Raw genomic sequence first — 21,736 nt, forward strand, 5'->3', positions numbered from 1 at the left:
AGTGGAGGAAATGAACAGGACATCCATTAAGTTGTGCTGCTGACATGGGAAGCAAGGAGAAGCTGCCATTTTAGGTGCTCCTCGTTCATCAGAGCAATAGAATGTGCACAGTATGTCTTGGTCATGGAGTGGATGAAATCTCATTGCATTGCTGTCATTGGTGTTGGCACTATTGCTCTGATGAAGGATTAACGCTCAAAACATCAGCTTCTCCTTGCTTCCCATGGCTGTTAGCATGCCTCAACCAAAGGAGGTGGAGGAAAAGCATGGGGTACTCTTTTTGGGTCAGGTTGCGGTGGAGTATGTCGGGGTGGTGCTGGGTGTTGTCCACCGGACTGCGGTCTCCTCGGGTTAACCTGAGGCGGTCCCTTCGGGTGGGTGCCTGGAATGTCCTATACCTAAGAGAGGATGATCATCTATCTCTGAAATCGTCTCAACTCAAGCATTTGCACATCAGTATTGCAGCACTTTGTGAGGTTCAGAGACCAGATAGTGGTGAGATCATGGCGGGTGATTACACCTACTACTGGTCTGGGCACTCTGATGATTACCATGCCCAAGGAGTTGCTGTAGCTGCATCCAATAAGCTGATTCCCATGATAATTGTGATAACACGGGTCAAGGAGAGAGGGTGATGAAACTGAGGATTCGTCACTCCTTCGGTGTCATTTCCCTGGTCGCTGTTTATGCTCCGACTGAGGAGAGTGATCTCACTGTGAAGGAGGCATTCTATGCTGCGCTCGAGTCTGTGGTTGATCAATGCCCCAGGCGAGATCCTCTTCCAGTCTTGGGGGATTTTCATACATCGACTGGAATTCATAGGGATGGTTATGAGACAAGCGTTTGTCCCAATAGGTCTGGAACTGTCAACCAGAATTGTACTAGGTTCCTTGACTTTGCAAGAATTCGTGGACTTAGGATGGCTGAGTCATGGTTTCAGCGCCCACAGGCTCGTCGCTGGACTTGGTATTCCAATGCTGGTGGTGTGGCAAAGGAGATTGACCTTGTGCTCGTTGATGGTCACTGGAGGATGACCCAGAACTGCAGGGTCTACCGGAGTGTTCAGTTCCTCAATACCAACCACAGGCTTGTTGCAGCAACTCCAAAGTTGCAGCTCAAATCAACGGAATGGTACCATCCCAACCAAGGTTGGACGTTGGCAAGCTCAATGATGAGAGGATAGCTAAGGAGTTTGTGAAGTGGCTGAGTGGAGATTTGGGGGGTCTGGGTGCTTTGGGAGGTCCTGAAGAGTTGTGGAGTGCCTTCAAGACCACCATCCTTGATGTTGCCGGTGGATGTCTTTGAACTCACCGTCGGGCAAAGAAGAAATTTGTCACCCAAGGGACACTGGATACCATTGACCTGTCACAGGGCCAGGCTTAATGGCAGAGCTGAGCTGTACAGGGAGTTGAGGTGTAAAACTGTATGTGTGCCGAGGGCAGACAAGGAGGCCCATGTGCGAAGGATCTGTGAAGGGGTAGAGCATCACCTGTGGTCAAGTGATTCTCATCCTGCTTACAGAGAAATTTGCTCATTGTGTTCCTCCAAGCCCATCCCTCTGTGTAGTGCAGTTAGAGTAGAGGGATGTGGGCTCTGGACAGAGGAATCTGAAGTGAAGGACTGCTGGGTCAGTTACTTTGAGCGGCTGTATCTGGTTGATCTACCAGCTGTTGAGTTGGATGTCAGGGGTATTACTATCCCTATTGCTGACCCTCGAATCAACCGTGAACCACCTTCATTTGTGGAAACACAGGCTGTGGTGAACCGGTTGAAATAGGGTAAAGTTCCTTGGATCTGTGGCATCCATGCGGAATTTCTCAAGGCTGGTGGGAATGCTGTACTCATGTCATTGCATGCAGTTCTGTTCTCTGTTTGGAATGCAGGCATCCTCCCAACTGACTGGAAGAGGGGCCTTGTTGAGCCTCTCTGAAAAGGGAAGGGTGATTGACAGGACTGCAACAACGACCGAGGGGTGACAATACTCTCAGTGCTGGGCAAGGTCTTTGCGTGGATCATTCTTGATAGGATTTGCCACCATCTGCTTGAGCACGAGTGCCCAGGACAGTCAGCCTTGACACCAAGGAGGTCAACGATTGACTGTATCCTTGCTCTTCGGGTCATCACCGAACACAGACGAGAGTTTTGCCAGGGGCTGCCGGCAGCCTATGTTGATCTCTGTAAGGCATTTGATTCAGTGAATCAGGATGCCATCTGAAGAATTCTTGGTCTTCGTGGGGTGCCACCAAAACTGATCAATCTGATTCATGAACTATACTCTGGAACTGAGAGTGCTGTGAGATGTGATGGTTCCACCTCTGACTTATTTCCAGTTGTGACTGGAGTTCATCAGGGGTGTGTACTGCCCCCCCCCCACACTTTTCAGTGTTTATATGGACTGAATTCTGGGGAGGATTTCACAGTGCTCAAGCTGCGGTGCATCATTTGGGAATGTCAGGTTCACTGACCTTGATTTCGCAGATGATGCAGTCATCTTTGCAGAGATGCTGCATATCCTTATGGGGGCCCTCGGGGTGCTGAATGAGGAGTCGGAGCCGCTGGGATTACGGTTTTCATGGGTCAAAATGAAGATCCAGGCTTTCAATGATATCTTAGATGCTGCTTTCTTGTCTATATCCGTTTGTGGTGAGGATGTTGAGGTCACGGAGAGATTCATATCTCCCTCAGCATGCTGTGAGCCAGAGGTGAATATATGTCTGGGTTGAGCCTTAAGGTTCTTGGGAGTCTCAAAGCATCTTCAACGGTTGAAGGGGTCTCAGCAGTCCAAAGGGTCGAAAGTACATTCAAATACAGTAGTACGTAATTAATAGACGTACGTGTGTGAAGTCAGGCTGCAACTGACATTCAAACAGTATGTAATTAATAGACATATAGTCACGGCTTCATGTTTTCATGGATGGACAGATGGACGGGCTGATGGACTGACCGTGTTTTCCGTTTTTACCCCCCAGCCCGAATTGGGCTGAAAAGGGGGTATTGTCGTCACAGGCGTTGTCCGAGCGTCTGTCCGTCCGGGCGTCCGTCTGTCAACTTTTGGTTTCCATCGATTTCGAGGAGAACACCTTGTCCGATTAAATCCATTTTTGCAGCATATGTTGGGGTTGAGTAGAGGAAGGTTCCTTTCGAAAATGGGCGTGCTGTGATTTTCAATGTGGCCTCCATGGCAGCCATCTTGAAATTGGTTTTCGTCAATTTTGAGAACGGCTTAGCTTGTCCGATTAAATGCATTTTTGCAGTGTGTGTGTTGGAGTTGAGTAGAGGAAGGTTCCTTTCGAAAATGGACGCGCTGCGATTTTCACTAGCCGCCACGGTAGCCATCTTGAAGTCTGATTGATTTTCGATATGACGTCCAACGTGCTCTGACTGCATCATCGTGATATCACTGCTTCCTTTTACAATGCATGGGCTGAGGGGTTACGCCCGCTTTGCAGAGCTATTATATATATATATATATATATATATATATATATATATATATATATATATATACATACATACATACATACATACATATACATATATATAGTCGCGGATCCGGGATTCGGGGCTTGCTTTGAGGGGAAACACTTGGGTCCCTCCTGAACGCCTTGTCCTGAGGCCGCCAGGCACTGATAATTCTGCACACTGGCAGGTTGCTAAGCAACCATGAACGTCCATTGGTACGGCCAATCCGGACAGGGTTACACTACTTTGCGTGATCTATGGCTGGCTGGCTAATCGGGGTCAGTGCCATCAGCGCACACTCTGATTACTGCCGAGTGTTACAGTGAGTGTGCGCTGACGGACAGCAAATTATTGCGGTAGAACGTTCCTTCTAATCTTACTTGTACACTGCATCGGACCAACATAGGAAAAGACATCCGAGACAGATAGGAAATAACAATAAAGAATCATTTATTACAACAAGCTCGAATGAGCTAAGATCCTCGTCTTCATAATGATGACGTCATAAGAACGAATATGACGTCATTGTGATGTATCAGCTTTGCGATAAATTATCTGTGCTAATGCCCGGCTTGATTCCCGCAAACAAAATTCAAACAGCTTGCCGAGTTTCGGAGATAATGGTATGGGCGATTTCCATTAGCGGTGATATTATGACGTCAATTTTTTTCTAGGAAGAATTTACAAAATCGGAGATGGTTACTGCCTGCGCGTGGGCTTTCTGCATATACGTGGCAAGTTTCACGAAGATCCGATGAAAACTCTGGGTTGTGAAACAAAAAATGTCAAAAAATATGAATGACGTCGTAAAAATTGATATGACATCATAGTGATGTATCATTCATCTCTGCTAATGCCCTGTTCGATTCCCGCAAACAGAATTCAAAAAGCTTGCCTAGTTTGAGATAATTTTTTAGGCGATTTCCATTAGCGGAGATATTTTGACGTCACAACTTTTTTTCTCGGAGGAATTTTCAAATTCGGAGATGGTTACTGTCTGCGCAGGGTATTTTTACATATATACGTCAAGTTTCAGGACGTTTCGATGAAAACTGTAGGTTGTGAAACAAAAACGTCCACAAGAACAACAACGTGAGTAAGACTTAGAGATCCTCCACGAGGATCGAAAAACACAAACAAGAAATCATTTAAAAGCAAGAAAGCAAAAAGACACGTAAGAGCAGATTTAACCATAACACATATTCTTCTTCAATCTTACTTCAACAAAAGTAGCCTGGTGTTGGCTTAGTGGTTAGGGTGGCGGTTTGGGATCCTAGGGTCCTGAGTTCGAGCCCCGTTGGCCACTGAATTAACACCAGGGGGTTGACTCAGCCTGTCATCCTTCCGAGGTCGGTGAAATGAGCACCATTATACTAGTAATAGGGGCACTGTATCAGCGGCATAGCTGTCCCCCTAACCGATGATGCAACCAGCAGCCAAAAAGGCAGCACACAATGGGAACTGAAACAAAAGACTTCATCATTCACTTCGGGGCAAAGAATAAAACAAGAAGGACTTGCAAATGAAATAAAAGAAATGTGTGGAGAAAAGGAAAGCAGTCTTTCCTTCTCTCCTTCACCTCACACAAATATACAGGAGAATGAGGAGGGAAAATGTATGGGAAAGATCGGCAATGGCGATGGGGATACACAGCACCCTCTCTGAGGTGTCCAGACCCAGCTGGCGAGTCCTCTCTGGTGTCCCAGATATGCGAGCTCGATGTGCGACTCACTCTCCTCTGCCTTAGATCCTTCCTCCTCAGGCCCCCATCGATGAGGTGCCGCCGTTCATCCTCCTCGTCCTTCATGGTTCACAGGTTCGAGAGGGCAGGATGGCGCTCGTGGAAGGAGTGTTCGTTTTCCACAGAAGCTCGACACGAACAGCTCGTGAAACCTTCCTTTCTTTACCCTCACACCTTAATGTTCATTCCCTCACGAGCCTTCTCAGTCTTTGAGTCTTCATCTCATGTGAACTTGTTCCGTTCGTGTCTCCTTTTCTCTCTCTCTCTCTCTTCTGCTTTCTGAGCCATCTGCTCAGGAGCGCTCTTCGTCCCTGCTCACGCTAGCTCGTCATGAGTGATTCTCTTTGACTTTCAGATTCTTCTTCACATCAGCTTTGTGAAAATTGCCACACCATTTTGAGGGAACTTTCTACGTGTGCGAAGCCGCAGCGACAGCCCCCAGTCCCCTCCTGAGCATGGAAAACGCCCACTCGCACTGTTTTGCACTGCACCACGCCCGCGAGAAGCGCCACGGACATGGATGTGAGAGCACCCGATGGATTAGCGAGCAATGTGCGGATGGAGGGAACATTGAAAGGAACCCCGCATGACCGAGGGATGACCAAACGGCCGCGGGATTGGAGGTAAGACCGATGGGGTGAAAGAAGGATTTTTGAAAGGATGTTTGACGGAGGAGAGATTATTGGTTGACAGTTGAAACGGGCCGATGGGATAATGGAGGGAAGATTGAAAGCAACAGAGGGAATGAACAGCACAATGGTGTGAAGGAAGAAAGGTTGAAAGTAACAGAGTGGGAGAAGGGAGACATTACACTGGACAAATACAGCCGAGCCGCCACATGCTCACCCTGAGCAGTCCTTTGACAAGGGGGCAAGGACTAGCGATACAAAGACTAATGAAATTACTAATCATCGGGTCACCTCCGTGTCCATGTATGCCCTCCCACTGGGATATGTTTTCAAAAACCAAAACAATATACAGTAGATATAGATGCTTAAATGTCTTTAATTGGGTCATGATCTTAAAAATTAGGCCAAGGTCAAAAAAAAACCCCGTCAAGCGTGTGTACTTGGTATTCATATTATTGATATAAATTTTAGTTCCGAAAGTCCAAGACAGCCTGGAAATGAATACAGTTTGGAAATTTGGATTGTTGAGAAGAAGAATAAAGAAAAATAAATAAATAAACAATATTTTTCTAAGTGGTGGTTCAGCACTCCTGTGGGTCTTCAAAACTCTGTGGTACGATTGAAATAGGGGCAACACGCCCGGGCACTCACCTGGTAGAATAATGATTCTGAGGAAGTCAACATGGGTCTGAATCAGAAAAATGTACCAAAGTTATAGCAAATACCTATTTGGTGGGGGGGGGGGGCAAACCCCCTCCGTAAATCGCCTTTGACCCAAATTTTCACCTCACCTGGAACGAAGTACCGGGGAGCTTATGAGATGGCGTGTCAACAGTCAGTCCATCCATCCGTCCGTCCACAAGTACTTGCAACTTCTCTAAAACTGCACATACTATTTTGATGTAACTTGAGCACAACCTTCAACACCCTGTATGTACCAAAGTTTGTTCATGGCATTAAAAAAAAAATCGGGCCTTAAGGGGGTCTCTGGCAGTTGCCCCCCAAAATAGGTATTTCCTTTCTTCTCAGAAAATACACATGCAATTCCGATGAAACTTGATCACAACCTTCCTTAGCTGTGATCTACCAAAGTTTGCTCACGGAATTAAAAAAACAAATCGGGGTCTGAGGGTGTTTATGGATGAAGTTTATTGGGGGGCAAGGGGGAGGGGGGTGAGTTGCCCCCTAAAGAGATATTTGCTTTATTCTCAGAAACTGCACAGACAATTTTGATGAAACTTGATCAAAACCTTCATCACCCATGATGTACCAAAGATTGTTCATGCCATTAAAAAAAAAAAAATGAAATTTCTCGTTGAGCAAGAAATTGCCGGAATGACTTTGTCATATCTTCATGATCTCTGAAAAAACAAAAACCTGGAAATCAATTTGGTTCTTATAAGTCGATAGTGCGACTGTTTAATGAGTTATCGCACTTAGTTTGGTCATGATCATAACTTGGAAGTCAATCGGAGTTGAAATGGCGTTTTAATCGCAATTTGAAATTTTCGACCCGACCCCCTTGACATTCGACCCCCGACCGCTAAGAAGGGTGTTGGTGTGACACCCCCAATGAGACATGTGGTTGGATGCAGAATTGGAAGAAGCACATTTTGGATTTGGTTTGAAGTCGATACGACCATTTTAGTGGACGTTATTGTGAAAATAAGAATTTCTGTTTTTTAGTGACCTTGACCTTGACCTTTGACCGAGATTCACCAAAAACGACAAGTGTCTAAGTTGGACCGTGGCCGATGTCTGTACCCAGTTTGGTCATGATCGCTGAAACGGTGTGGCTGCTGCAGGGTAAACACACAAACAGACAGACATACACACAGAATGACACACACAACCGACCAACATAATTGTCGAAATCCGAAGGATTCCAGCAATTAAAAATTGGTGTCGAAGGGGATTTACGGGGAGTGGGTTGCCCCTCCAAAAGAGGTATTTGCTTTCTTCTCCCAAACGACACACAATTCCGATGGAATTTGACCACAACCTTCATAACCCATGATATACTAAAGTTTGTTCCCGACATTAAAAAAATCGGGTTCGAAGGGGATTTACGGGGGTGGGGGGGGTTGCGTGGGATTGCCCCAAAAATAGGTATTTGCCCAAACTAGTGAGCGACCAGATGTATTGCCCCTATTTTTTAAATAGCATGAACAAACTTTGGTACTTCCTGCATGATGAAGGTTGTGGTCAAGTTTCACTGAAATTGTGTGTGTAGTTTCGGAGAAGAAAGAAAATACATATTTTGGGGGGCAACACCCCACCATACACCCCTTGAGACCCAGATTCTTTATTTATTTATTTAAATGGCAAGAACAAACTTTGGTATATCACTGGTCATGAAGGTTGTGGTTAAGTTTCATTGAAATTGTGTGTGTGGTTTTGGAGAAAAAAAAAGCAAACATATTTTGGGGGGCAACCGTCTCGTAGACCCTCTTAGACCCCGATTTTTATTTTAATGTCGTGAACGAACTTTAGTACACCACGGGTGATGAAGGTGGTGGTCAAGTTTTATCGGAATTGTGTGTGTAGTTTCTGAGAAAAAAGCAAACACCTATTTTGGAGGGGCAACCCCCGAAGACCCACTTAGGTCTCGATTTTTGTTTTTTTCTTAATGCTGTGAACCAACTTTGGTATTACAGGGTGATGAAGGTTGTGCTAACGTTTCATCGAAATTGTATTTGTAGTTTCAGAGAAGATGTTGCAAATATTTACGGATGGACGGATGGACATCCCATTTAAGCTCCCCAGAACAACATTCCAAGTGAGCTAAAAATTGGGGGCGCCAATTGTAGAAAGCAACCACACAACAGCAATTCACCTTCCCCTATGCTGCAGGAGTTTCAGGGGAGGCTTACAAGAACAGAACTCTGTGGAGTGCATATACAGGACCTCCGCCAGGCTGAACAGTATACGTTTTGTATCCCACTGATAGGCCAGATCTACATCCGGACCTTGATCAAAATCTAATCGATTTGTACCCGTCACCTACCCAACTCATCCACAAAGTTTTGTCATAACCTGTCGACAACTTTTTGAGATATTTTGGCTATTGTGAACACTTAAAAATTCTAGTGTCCGGATCTCGTGTGTGGTGGTATGGCAGCTTAGCTGCCGGGGTAGCTATCATTTCTTGAAGTGCGACTGTGTCACTGATGCAGTGCCCCTCTACCAGTACACACACTGGAACTGGTACTCATTTCGCTGACCTCGGAAGGATGACAGGCTGAGTCAACCCTCTGGTGGTAATTCAGCGGAAAACGGGGCTCGAACTCACGACCCTAGGACCACAATCCACCACCCTAAACACTGAGCCAACACCAGGTACTTTTGTTTAAGTAAGATTGAAGAAGAATACGTGTTCTGGTTAAATCTGCTCTTACGTGCCTTTTTGCTTTCTTGCTTTTAAATGATTGCTTGTTTGTGTTTTTGTAATAAATTCTTGTTTATTGTCATATCCGATCTGTCTCGGTTGTAATGTGTTCACGTTTTCCTGGAGTTTGGCAGTTAAATTCGCAGGTTTACATGACATTTATAGACACAGTGGCTGCGGCGTACTCCTGTGTTTAAAATATAGGGTTTGAAGTGCTGTGGTTGTTTGAATGTGCACAGGAATAGCTGGTGTTGCATGGCGGCGGTGTTTTGGGTGGAGTCGGAGTTATTGCGTGGCAGAGTTCCTTCATCAAGGTCTCTGAAAAGTCTGGCTCATCTTCAATTGACATTGAATCAGTGAAACAAACGACATGACTTTCTAAGGAAAATAATTTCTCTCATTTGCTCTCATCAACGACGAATCGGTTGCAAAGGGGGTCTGACTGACCTCCAGTGGAAATTGAACATCAATTGACTGTCGAGGTGGTTAAAGACCAATAAGTATTCAAATTAGTGTTTAAACATACGCTCATCGATTACAGCAAGGGGTTCCCAAACCCAGCGTAGTGACCCGAACTTGAAGAACCCCCTCAAAATTTTGAGGGGGGGTTTTCATGTCGAAAGCGTTTCCTCTGACAATTTTTTTTATCACCCACATGTTCTCCAAGCCTTGGGGACATCAGGGTGTTCACGAATAATTAATAGGTCACATGATCTGGCAGCCATGTTGGATTGAACGAAAGTCTTAAAAAATTATTTCTCTTGAGCTGCTTCATCAATCGACATGAAACTTTCCAATTATGATCCAGTAGTCATGGGGAATATATGTTTTATATATCAACCTGATCTGACGCATGGTCTGGCAGCCATAATTATTTAATATTATTAATTTGGGTTCAGGGATTTTAATCAAACTTATCCAAGTATGTATCGATCCATCCATTGGGACCACATTCTGTGCAGAGCGTTGGTGCTGCCTCAGCAGTCTCCTTGGCTATTGGGTACAATCCTGGACGAGTCGCCACTCCGACGCAGTACACCAGCATGCTGACACTCATTTTGCCGACCTCGGAAAGATGAGAGATCGAGTTAACCCCACCTGGTATTAATTCAACAGCTGAGTGGGATTTGAACTCAGGACCCAAGGATCCCAAGCCCACCACCTGAACCATTAAGTCAACACCACACATATTAAGTATGTATGATGATGTAATAATGTGGATGGAGGCACATCTGGTGACGTCGAGGACTGCCCTTCTAGATTTTTAAAACAGTACATGCTGACTTCCTTGCTTGACAATTAGCATTTAAGAGGATATAGCACACACACAAACAACGCTGGGAAGGCAATGGCAAACCACCCAGTATAACATTGCCAAGAAACTGCTTCGGCAGCACTGACATTCTGTTAAATAGAGTATGGTTCAGGTTGTCTACATATATATATATATATATATATATATATATATATATATATATATATATATATATATTACACACAGAACTGGAATGAAGGACAGTGATCTTGACAGATTGGCAGTCACAAGTCGAGAAACGTTTCAAGATCACCATAATACCAATGTTCGACAGTGCCACTCCATTTATTGTAGTATGCTTGACTGAAAGTATTTGGAATTTCTTGGTAATTTGTTCAAGGTTCCAGTGATAACTTGGCTCCTGGTCACAAAAGACTGGAATCTGTAATGTCCAGCAACTAATGCCAGAAGATAACACCCAGTATAAGATCGAACCACGGGACGGCACACACATTGATGTTTCGCCCTGCTTGGAAACGCCAGGATGACAGTTTATAGCTGGGTCGACATTCAAACCCATTGTACATACCTTTCGGCCATCCTTCCAGGCACACACACACACACACACACACACACACACACACACACACACACACACACACACACACACACACACACGTATATATCCTTGAAGATTGATGCTGATATCACTTTGAGAGGCAGCATACCATACACCTACTCGATAAGTCAATACTTCAGAGACGCTATCAATAAGTCAATAGATCTGTCTTTTATTTTGCTGTTTGTCCAACTTTTGCAACATCATGCCTTTTTCTTCCCCCTGTTGTTTCCAACCAGTGGTCGGTGCCATTCAGCCGACAGAGGCATTTTTGCATCCAGTAAGTGTCTCGAAGGGTTTTTGTGCTGGTTTGCAAAAAAACATGTGAACTTGCAGCAAAGCCGATCAATGCATCGTAATAAAATTACGTTATACTTTCTTACAGTAATGATGTCTGAGTAATTTCAGTTAACCACAGCCATGAGGGCATGTGCGGCACAAGGGGGGCATGGATGATCATTTTGGTTTGCTGCTAAGTAAGTTTTAATTCAAAATCTACAGTATATATATATATATATATATATATATATATATATATATATATATATATATATATTCTTGTGTCGATTGAGGCTGGCTATGTACGCTGCGTTCTCTGATGGTCAATAAGGCCTCATCTCCTCAACTCCAACTCATCATCGTCTTATATTACAATGCATAAGGGTGAGGGATTTAAGACTGCTTTATTCGTGCTGAACTTCTGGATGTTTTTTTAACGATCCTTAAAATCATCGTTTTATTGAAATTGAAGTATATATTTGGGGTATCGTGTTCTATGAACTCTCTAGTTATCTCCATCATCTGCGACGGATGATGGTGATGTTTTCACCCCTTTCTGTTTGTTAATTGTTGGAATCCTTTTATTTGGATTTCGGTAATTATATTGGTCGGTTGTGTGTGTCATTCTGTGTGTCTGTCTGTCTGTTTGTTTGTGTGTTTGTTACCCTGCAGCAGCCACACCGTTTCAGCGATCATGACCAAACTGGGTACAGACGTCGGCCATGGTCCAACTTAGACACTTGTCGATTTTGGTGAAGCTAGGTCTAAGGTCGAGGTCAAGATCACCGAAAAACCGAAATTCTTATTTTCGCAATAACGTCCGCTAAAATTGTTGTATCGACTACAAACCAAATCCAAAATGTGCATCTTCCAATTCTGCATCCAACTATATGTTTCATTGAGGGTGTCACACCAACACCCTTCTTAGCGGTCGGGGGTCGAATGTCAGGGGGGGTCGGGTCAAAACTTTCAAATTGCGATAAAAACGCCATTTCAAGTCCGATTGACTTCCAAGTTATGCTCATGACCAAACTAAGTGCTGTAACTCATTAAACAGTAACACTATCGACTTATTAGAACCAAATTGATTTCCAGGTTTTTATTTTTTTCAGAGATCATGGAGATATGACAAAGTTATTCTGGCAATTCCTTGCTCAACGAGCAATTTCCTTTGTTTGTTTGTGACTTACGAAATCTTTAGATTCTTTAGATTTTAGATTCTAAAGATTTCGTAAGTATATTGATGACTTCCGTCATCTGTTTGTGTGTTTGTGTGTTTGTTTGTGTGTTTGTTTGTGCGTGTGTGTGTGTGTGTGTTTGTGTGTGAGTGTGTGTGTGTTTGTTTATTTGTTTGTTTGTTTGTTTGTAGGCACGATAACTCGAGAACGGAAGAAGCTGCCAATGTTAAATTACACCACGTGATTCAGGAGGGTGATGGCGAGCGCTGATTAGATTTTGGTCAAAATCGGTCAAAGGTCAAGGTCACAGTGAGGTCAAACATTCGATTTTTGATGGTTTGATACAGAATCATCATAGAAACTTCTGGTTTGCGTCGTTACCTTCTCTAGGGACAGCTTTTATTAGACAAGGTCAGAGGTCAAGTTGATGATTTCGTAAGTACCAGTCTATGACTGCTTGTTTGTCTGTTTGTTTGTTTCCAGGATATCTCAAAAAGTTGTGGACGGATTCAGAAGAAACTTGGTGGGCAGGTTAGGTGTGTAATAAGGGCGAACTGATTAGATTTTGGTGAAATCTGGATCTGGATACTAGAATTTTTAAGTCATTATTCACCCTTGAGCAATGGGGCCAAAAACATATCTCTAAAAGTTGTGGACGGATTCGGACGAAACCTGGTGGACACATTGGGTCGGTGACAATAACAAGCCAATTAGATTTTTGTTCAGATCCGGATGCAGATCTGGCCCGTCAGTGGTATACAAAAATGTAAACTGTTCAACCTGGCGGAGGTATGCGCTCCAACGAATGCCCGTTTCGGAAACTATTTAGACTAAAATAAATAATTTACAATTAATGTATAGGGGTGCCGATGGTATGATGGCACAATTACAAGCTCCATTACATGAATGCTGAACTATCATCAATGTAGTCAACGAATTATGAACATTATTTTTTGGTGATTTATTTATTGTGAACAACATGATGAACTGACAGATTCAATGATTCATTTTCAAGTTCTCATCAAATGAATCGCACAGTTCCACAACTTTCTCCCTCTACTGCACAACATTTTGTGCTGTTTGTGTAAAAAAAAACATTGAAAATTCAGTTCAACAGACGGAAATATAAGGTGCTGGGGTTGGGTAAGAATAATAAAAATAGGGATGATATAATGCAAGGGGCAGTCTTGGAGCATGTGAGACAGGAGAATGATACAGGGTGGGGGAAGGGGGAGGGGCGGAAGGAGACAACACATTGCTAGAGTCCCTTTATAGAGAGAGTAGCGACATAGAGGGTCCGGAAAAATCTAGTCACGTGATCGCGTGGAGCCATTTTGAGTCCATCGCGGACAGGATCGGACGCATATCGGTCAGCGTTTTAACGTTCCCGCTTTACGCAGCGTTCTCGTTCGTGTTTTACATCGATTTTACGACAAAATGACAGGCTGTTGCACCTTTGGGTGCACAAATAGAACGAAGAAAGGATTCAAGATGTATAGATTTCCATCAGATGCTAAAAGATGGAAAATCTGGGAGGACAGAGTCAGTCGTGTTGGATGGAAAGAAACTTCTTGGTCAGTTCTCTGCCAGGTCAGTGTGATGGTGGTAATGGTCCCATATGCATATATTTGTGTGCAGCGAGTGAGACTGGTCTTTGCTTTGGCTTTCCAGGCTTGTTATCCATTGCTCGTGGATTAATTAGCACTTGAAGGGGAAGGCATCTTTATTTAAAATTAAGTTTGAGTTTGAGTCTTCGAGCTAGATCAATTAATATAGGGTCTAGACTCCAGATCATGTCTCCAAAGTCAGACTCAGACTCAAAGTCAAAGTCAAACTAAAGTCAAAACAAAGACGAATGAACGGAGAACGGATCTGGGCTAACTCGGTGTGTGTGTGTGTCTGTGTGTGTGTGTGTGTGTGTGTGTGTGTGTGTGTGTGTGTGTGTGTGTGTGTGTGTGTGTGTGTGTGTGTGTGTGTGTGTGTGTGTGTGTGTGTGTGTGTGTGTGTGTGTGTGTGTGTGTGTGTGTGTGTGTGTGTGTGTGTGTGTGTGTGTGTGTGTGTGTGTGTGTGTGTGTGTGTGTGTGTGTGTGTGTGTGTGTGTGTGTGTGTGTGTGTGTGTGAGAGAGAGAGAGAGAGAGAGAGAGAGAGAGAGAGAGAGAGAGAGAGAGAGAGAGAGAGAGAGAGAGAGAGAGAGAGAGAGAGAGAGAGAGAGAGAGAGAGAGAGAGAGAGAGAGAGAGAGAGAGAGAGAGAGAGAGAGAGAGAGAGAGAGAGAGAGAGAGAGAGAGAGAGAGAGAGAGAGAGAGAGAGAGAGAGAGAGAGAGAGAGAGAGAGAGAGAGAGAGAGAGAGAGAGAGAGAGAGAGAGAGAGAGAGAGAGAGATAGATAGATAGATATATATGGGGTGGGCTAATCTATTTTTGGTGGGATGAATATATGATCGGCAACATGCAGCAAAGTTTAGATTAATAATATAAATATGAAAATTAAACAAACACAAATATATACCCACACACGATAAACAAGGTCAAACAACTGCTGAAATACAAAGATAACTCTTAACGTTGTATTGTACATGTATAAACAGGGAGGTGAGAGTTCGAGTCTCGCTCTCTCCTCCCTGAAATTAAAATGAGGCTGAAATAAGCAGCACGTGTACTTGTCTAGTTCATTCCTTCTTTGTCATGGTTCTCAATGTCTGTGACTGTTAAATCACAAACAGCTCTGTGAATTTCTTCTTTATCATATGGCTCTTAGTTGTCATAAATCTTCTATTTTGTCATCTTCACATAATTTGTTCATTATCAACATGGAAAAGACCATTCCCATCTCTCATACATGGAGAACATAATGGAATACACGGTTCAATGCACTAGCGCCACACGGCGGCTCTGCACGTTCACCGCGCTGAATGGACTCAAAATGGCGTCAAATCATTAGTTGTCGCTACTCTCTCTATAAAGGGACTCTACACATTGCCAAGCAGCTCCAGATAAAGCTAATAGGGTTTCAGATTGCATCTCTAGGGGGATCTATTCATTAATAAAAAATAGTTAGTGTTAACACTGTACAATAATTTAGTGAGGTTAACCTCATGTAGAATATTGTGTTCAGTTTCAGTCACGACATCTGAGGAAGGACATACTTGCCTTGATCTTACAAAGATTTTATTTTTCAATGAATAAGTATATATTATAATCAGTAAGAAAAAATATATAAGGATTTTAAAATTATATTTATGCCTTCATCCTTTTTGGCACGCTTTGGACTGAAGTGAGTACTGTACAGTGGGTTCTTCCAATTCCTCAGTTATGCTTCAGTCACATTTGGCTCGGCGGCCGTGGAGGTCTAAAAAATCTGCGGCCACTAGCAATTATAGGGTGGCCGCAGTATTTCCACGGTCACACAATGTAGCAGTCACATATGTTTTTATTTTTTGAGGAGCTGCATGGCGTGTTTAGAAATCGTGGAGACCGAAAACGTGAGGTTGCCGTACGGTCTTTGATTTGATGTTGCACGGTGACCTTAAGGGGGCCCTGCCGCGGCCATAGAATTTTCAAGGCAGACGCAAGGTAGCCTCAAGGTGCCCGCAAGGCGACCGCAGGGGGCCCTAAGGCGAACGTGGAAATAGTGCGGCCGCCGTAATTTTTTGGGGGTTGACAAAATTCATTTTTCATTGATAAGAGCCTACGGAAAACACACGAATAACACAAGCCCACCGTACGCCCTACGTACGGTCGACGTGGAACACATCTGCATCATGGCTACGGCTTGTCGAATTGCTACGGCCAACCTAGAAATGAAAAAAGTTATAACTCCGCACTTTAATTCCACGGAGACCCCTACGGCCTGTAAAAGATAGCCATACGGCGTAGGGCCACCCTGAGGCCACCTCAGAAACTCTACGGCCACCACACGTTTCTGTCAATTCAGGGGGGGGGGTACGGCCGCTGTACCCTCACCGTAGAGCAAATGTGACTCATGCTTAAGGCCGACGTCACAGTTGCCACGGCGGCCATGGGGTCTCCAAAATCTACGGCCACGAGCAATTATACGGCGGCCGCAGTATTTCCACGGTCACACAATGTTGCAGTCACATGTTTTTATTTTTCGGGGAGCCGCACGGCGAATTTATAAATTGTGGAGACCGAAAACGTGGGGTTGCCATGCGCTCTTTGATTTGATGTCGCACGGTGACCTTAGGGCGTTCCTGCGACAGCCATAGAATTTTCAAGGCAGATGCAAGGTGCCCGCAGGGGTGCCCTAAGGCGAACGTGTGGCCAGATGGACGGTCACGAATGGGTGAATTTTTTTTTTTTTACCAGTTTTTTTTTTCAGCTTGTCAAATTGCTACGGCGAACGTAGAAATGAAAAAAAGTTCTAACTCCGCGTTGTAATTCCACGGCGACCCCTACGGCCTGTAAAAGATAGCCAAACAGCGTAGGGCCACCTTGAGGCCACCGCAGAAACTCTGCGGCCGCCGCATGTTTCTGTCAATTCAGAGGGCGTACGGCCGCCGTATCCTCGCCGTAGAGCATATGTGACAGGCCTTACAGAACAAGTTGCTGCCATATGCAAGAAGACAAGATGACAGTATCTCATTGGTATAATTTTTGAACACCTAAAGTAGCTCCACCTACAGTCAGGTCTGCCTGAAGAAAGAAATACATAATAATATCCCTTATATGATTTAAACTTCCGAGCAAATCAACCACCAAGGAATAAACATGTAATTTATTTATATATTTATTTTATACATTGTCGAGGCTCATTGAAGAGCTAGCATTAGTACACCAAACGGATCAGGACACACCAGGACAAAAGGATCAGCAGAGAGAGGGGGGAAACACCAACAGCAGAGCTGAGTCCGAGACAGAGAGGAGGCGGAAAAACAATGGATGTGGGGAAAAAAGGGGGGAGGTGGGGTACAGGAGAGGGGGACAAGATGGATACAGAATGGAACTCTCATGAGGGAAAACTGGAAATTTGGAAGGAGGAGGAATTATGGTGGGATAGGGGTTAACAGGGGTTGAAAAGATCATGGTTTTGGATTAGGGATGATCTGAGATGGTGGTGAACAGCTGTCTTGAAGTCCTGGAGGGAAGGATGGGATTGAAGAGAATGTGGAAGTTGGTTCCATAGGTGGGGAAAAAGAGGAGCGAATGAGTGGAGGTGAGCAGTGATCCCGGATTTAGGTGGTTTCACCACTGCTACCAAGTTGAAGTTCCCATGCTCAAGGTGTCGCATTGTTACGGATTTGGAAACCTTTTGCACACAAACAGCCAGAGTCCCCGTAGTTCAGTTATTTCGATAAGTATGTGCATAGTTAGAATCCATCCCCTATGTCAAATGGGAACTTCGTGTGTGCGCTGTGAGTTATTTTATAGTCAGGTTTTATACATCTACTACAACAACAACAACAACAACAACTACAGCGGCACCGTCCCTCACTCAACCCGGTCGCCATTGCCCACGTGTTATTGGCTGAAGGCGTGGCTCAGATCCATCGCCCAGAACCAAGAAGACTCCATCACCTCAGATCAAGGCTCTGCCCCGAGGAAGGGCATGGAACGTTTCCTCCAGCCAATGAGAGAAGGGCGAGCATCGCACGCGCGCCCCAGCCAATGGGAGGCCAGCGTGCCGAAAGCTACTACGGAGCCTCTTCGGGAGGCGGGCCAACGAGATGCCTCGGCACACCCTCCGAGACGCACCGTCCAATCGGGAGGCGAGTGGCGAAAGAAGAAATCGCTCGGACCTCAAGAGAATGCTAGAAAAGACGAGAGGACTGCGACAGTGGTGGTCGTGGTTCGAGCGGTCTGCAGTCCTTTGAGGGGCTCACAGTGGTGGTCATGGTTTGAGCGGTCGTGGTGGCTTGGTCTCGATCGTGGGCCGTGGACTTCGGGTCGTGGGTTTGAGGCTCACCGTGGTGGTTTGGAGTCGGATTTGACCACACGAGGCGGGAAGGTACCCCGGCCAGGCTCTGGTCCCTCAGCTCACCTTTCTCTCCTGGATACTAGAATTTTTAAGTCAGATCCACGGGGTCCATTTCGTGTGTGTGTGTGTGTGTGTGTGTGTGTGTGTGTGTGTGTGTGTGTGTGTCTGCGCGCGCGCGTGTGTGTGTGCTGCCGTCCTGTAAGTAGAAACTGTTAAGTGCTTTCCGTTCCTTGTAAATTGTATTTATTTTATTCATGATAACTCTGCTCGTTGTGTGCTCCCCTCCCCGATTATTGGTTATAACTAAACCCCCGTGTTAAATGTTCCAGTTCCTTGTTCGTGTTTTCTTTCATTGACCCAGCACGGTGCGGGTTTGAGAAATAGTAAGGCCGTTGGTGCCGTAAGTTGTCATTGGGACCGGCACGGCTCTGGTAACTCTGCTCGGTTACGCCGGATCCGAGTCGTTACCTGCGACTCGGATCGGACAGAGTCGGCCGAGGGTGTGACTTCCCCGGTAATTTGACGATGTGGGTACTTAGGTATAGTATTCAAATTTGGCTATTGACCCTACCCCACGCAGTCAGAGATTTGGCGATCACGGTCCTTTAAGTGGCCCGTCGACTCTGGAGTTATCCGGGGTGACGACCTTTTAATTCCGGGTGTTCGGTGGGAGACGGCTCTACTGCTCCACCTAGTGGTCATTTATCGCCACCGAACGCCGGCCCACAACAGTATCACGTCTCCCAAAAGATCATAGCATTGCACTCTATTCCCTACTACATCTAACTTTACAGTCTTTTACATGATGTGGATGTTAGAGATCTGAATTATGTTCCATTTTTACCAAATTGAAGTGGTAGCATACTATCCTTTGAGTTGTCCACACTGAAACTGAAAAAGATTTTACTACAAATTGTTGTTCTCGTGTTTTTTTCTTCAGGAACCACGTTGCATGAAATATTGGAGTACGTCATCCTTTGGATGGGACATTGAGCTGGCTGTCACTTCTACTAGATATTCCTTGTGGATGTTGAAGGTCACATAATGTTTTCAAAAGAGTATACCATTGTGGGTATCCCGGATACGTTTGAAATTACATCTATGCAACTGCATTCTTGACAACCATCCCCAAGACATTGGAGTATTGCAGGGATATGGAGGTTTCACCGGTCAATATATTGGCTTGGTGCAACCTTCAGTGACTCAGGCGAACTCTGATGGGAGTATAGTGTGTTCTCAACCCCCTTTTATCAAAAGCATAGGTGTAATGTTCTTATGTTTGTAGAGAAACCTCCCAGCTCTAATAACACTGTACCATTGTGACATGCTTGACAGGCAGTTTCCTCTGTGACCAATTTAGATGATTCATCTTCACATCACAAGACAGGCATCTGTAATCGGATGCTGAGCATAGAAATGGGACCCAATGTAAATAATTATTTGCAAAAAGCAGGTTTCTCCCAAAAGCTATAAAATACAAATGCAATCCTGAATTACTGTATGATGACTTTAGAAGCACTTGAAATAAAAACCCCTTTTGACTTTAACTGTCCGACATCAAAAGACGGTGGAAATGAAATGGTATATGCACGTACACTTGGGTACAGGAGGAGGCCAACTGGTCCATCATGCATTTGATTTTATTTTTGCAGACCACTAACGTAATCTGTCACTTTATTATTCCCCTACCAGTTACATCGGAGGAGACTTTTGGTTTGCTCTTCATCCTTCCATCAGTCTGCCCATCTGTGGTTTTTCAGTCTTTTCCCAAAACCCTTTAACACATTCAACCCAAACTTACATGGCTTTATTATGATAAGTTACAGAACAAGTTCGAGTTTCAGGGTGTTTCGTCAATTTTTTTTTTTTACAGAGCTATCCCCTTTTTGGACTTAGAAAATATAACATGGGTAGGGGACATGTATCACAAAGCAATTCTCGATCTTGTTTAACTTTTATACATGAACAACATTCTTACCATTCACTTAACATTTACTCATACATCCATTTAAAATAGCAGGGATGAGGGACAAAATAGAGGGAGGCTTGGAGAAATAAGGGATTTGGGGAAGAAAGAGGTGTATGGAACGACACACAGGTGGACAATTTACAACCATTTATGTACAGGTAGGGTATTTAATCATTGTACTGGCACACAATGCACTACTCTTTTGGAAAAATATCACAGGATCAATAATGGATGCTATCTTTCCTTATGCTACATCCCATTAAGTTGGACTCGTTCACTCGTAGAGTGTGTATGCTGGGACCGAGTCTTTCACAAACCACCTGGATAGACCTGATGTTCAACTTACCATGGCAGGAATTAGTAATTTGTTCAATGTGCTGGCGATAACTCGACTACTTCCCATGAAAGCATCTATAATGTCCACCAACTAATGCAAGCCTGGTGTTGGATTAGTAGTTAAGGTGGCTGGCTAGTGATCTTAGGGTCCTGAGTTCGAGCCCCGTTGGCTACTGAATCCCAACACCAGGTGGGGTTGACTCAGCCTGTCATCCTTCCAAGGTTGGTGAAATGAGTACCAGTGTACTGATAGAGGGGCACAGCGTCAGTGGCATAGTCGTGCCCCAACAAAATGATAGCTACCCAGCAGCCAAGCTGCCATACACAAGAAGAGCAACCGACTAATGTGAGCAGATGTAACACACACCTTTACATATCACCGAGGGATGATGCACTCATTGATAAAACTTCCTGCCTGTGAAGCACCAGACTGCCAGCTACACCGCTATTCTGTGTACAGCCACTCTCACTCCAGGTTGGCATAACAATGGCTGGACATCTCTTATACTATAATTACTAATATTATTTGTCCAGTCATGAAAATGTCAGCCTCACTAATTTACAACCATTTATTTGATTTTGAATAGGGTGTTGGTCTTCCTTTGGTACAAAGACACTGGTCAGTATATAGGACTTTTTTCTTTCTCTTTGCATACAAAGAGACTTGGATAAATAAGTGATGTGGGGAAGAAAGAGGTGGGCTTGAGGAGGGTTCACGGGGGTGGAAAATATCATGGTTTTGGATGGGAGGATGATCCGAGATGGTGGTGAACAGCTGTCTTGAAGATCTGGAGGAAAGAATGCTATTGAAGAGAATGTGGAAGTTGATACCACAGATGGGAAAATCAAATGTTGGTGTTGATGTTGGTACACTTGATACCAATGTTTCTGATTAAACGTAATTTTGTGCTAATAGATATTATAAAGTTCGATCTGTCGATAACCTTGA

General features: G+C 44.4%; 1 long non-coding RNA gene across 2 annotated transcripts; it reads left to right on the top strand.

Annotated features, from left to right (window-relative positions):
- The first annotated feature begins 4,132 nt into the window (after nucleotides 1-4,132).
- On the top strand, nucleotides 4,133-21,526 carry LOC147020237 (uncharacterized). 2 transcript variants are annotated; one of them, XR_015061727.1, is made up of 4 exons: nucleotides 4,133-5,826; nucleotides 9,023-9,171; nucleotides 11,334-11,374; nucleotides 19,423-21,526. It is a non-coding gene; the product is annotated as an uncharacterized LOC147020237 (long non-coding RNA). The 2 variants fall into 2 exon arrangements; XR_015061726.1 differs by lacking the exon at nucleotides 9,023-9,171.
- The last annotated feature ends 210 nt before the right edge of the window (nucleotides 21,527-21,736 follow it).

The sequence above is a fragment of the Eptatretus burgeri genome, chromosome 9 (assembly GCF_056783735.1).
Source record: "Eptatretus burgeri isolate ZD-2024b chromosome 9, Ebu_testis_v1, whole genome shotgun sequence".
In the NCBI taxonomy this organism is placed as follows: Eukaryota; Metazoa; Chordata; class Myxini; order Myxiniformes; family Myxinidae; genus Eptatretus; species Eptatretus burgeri.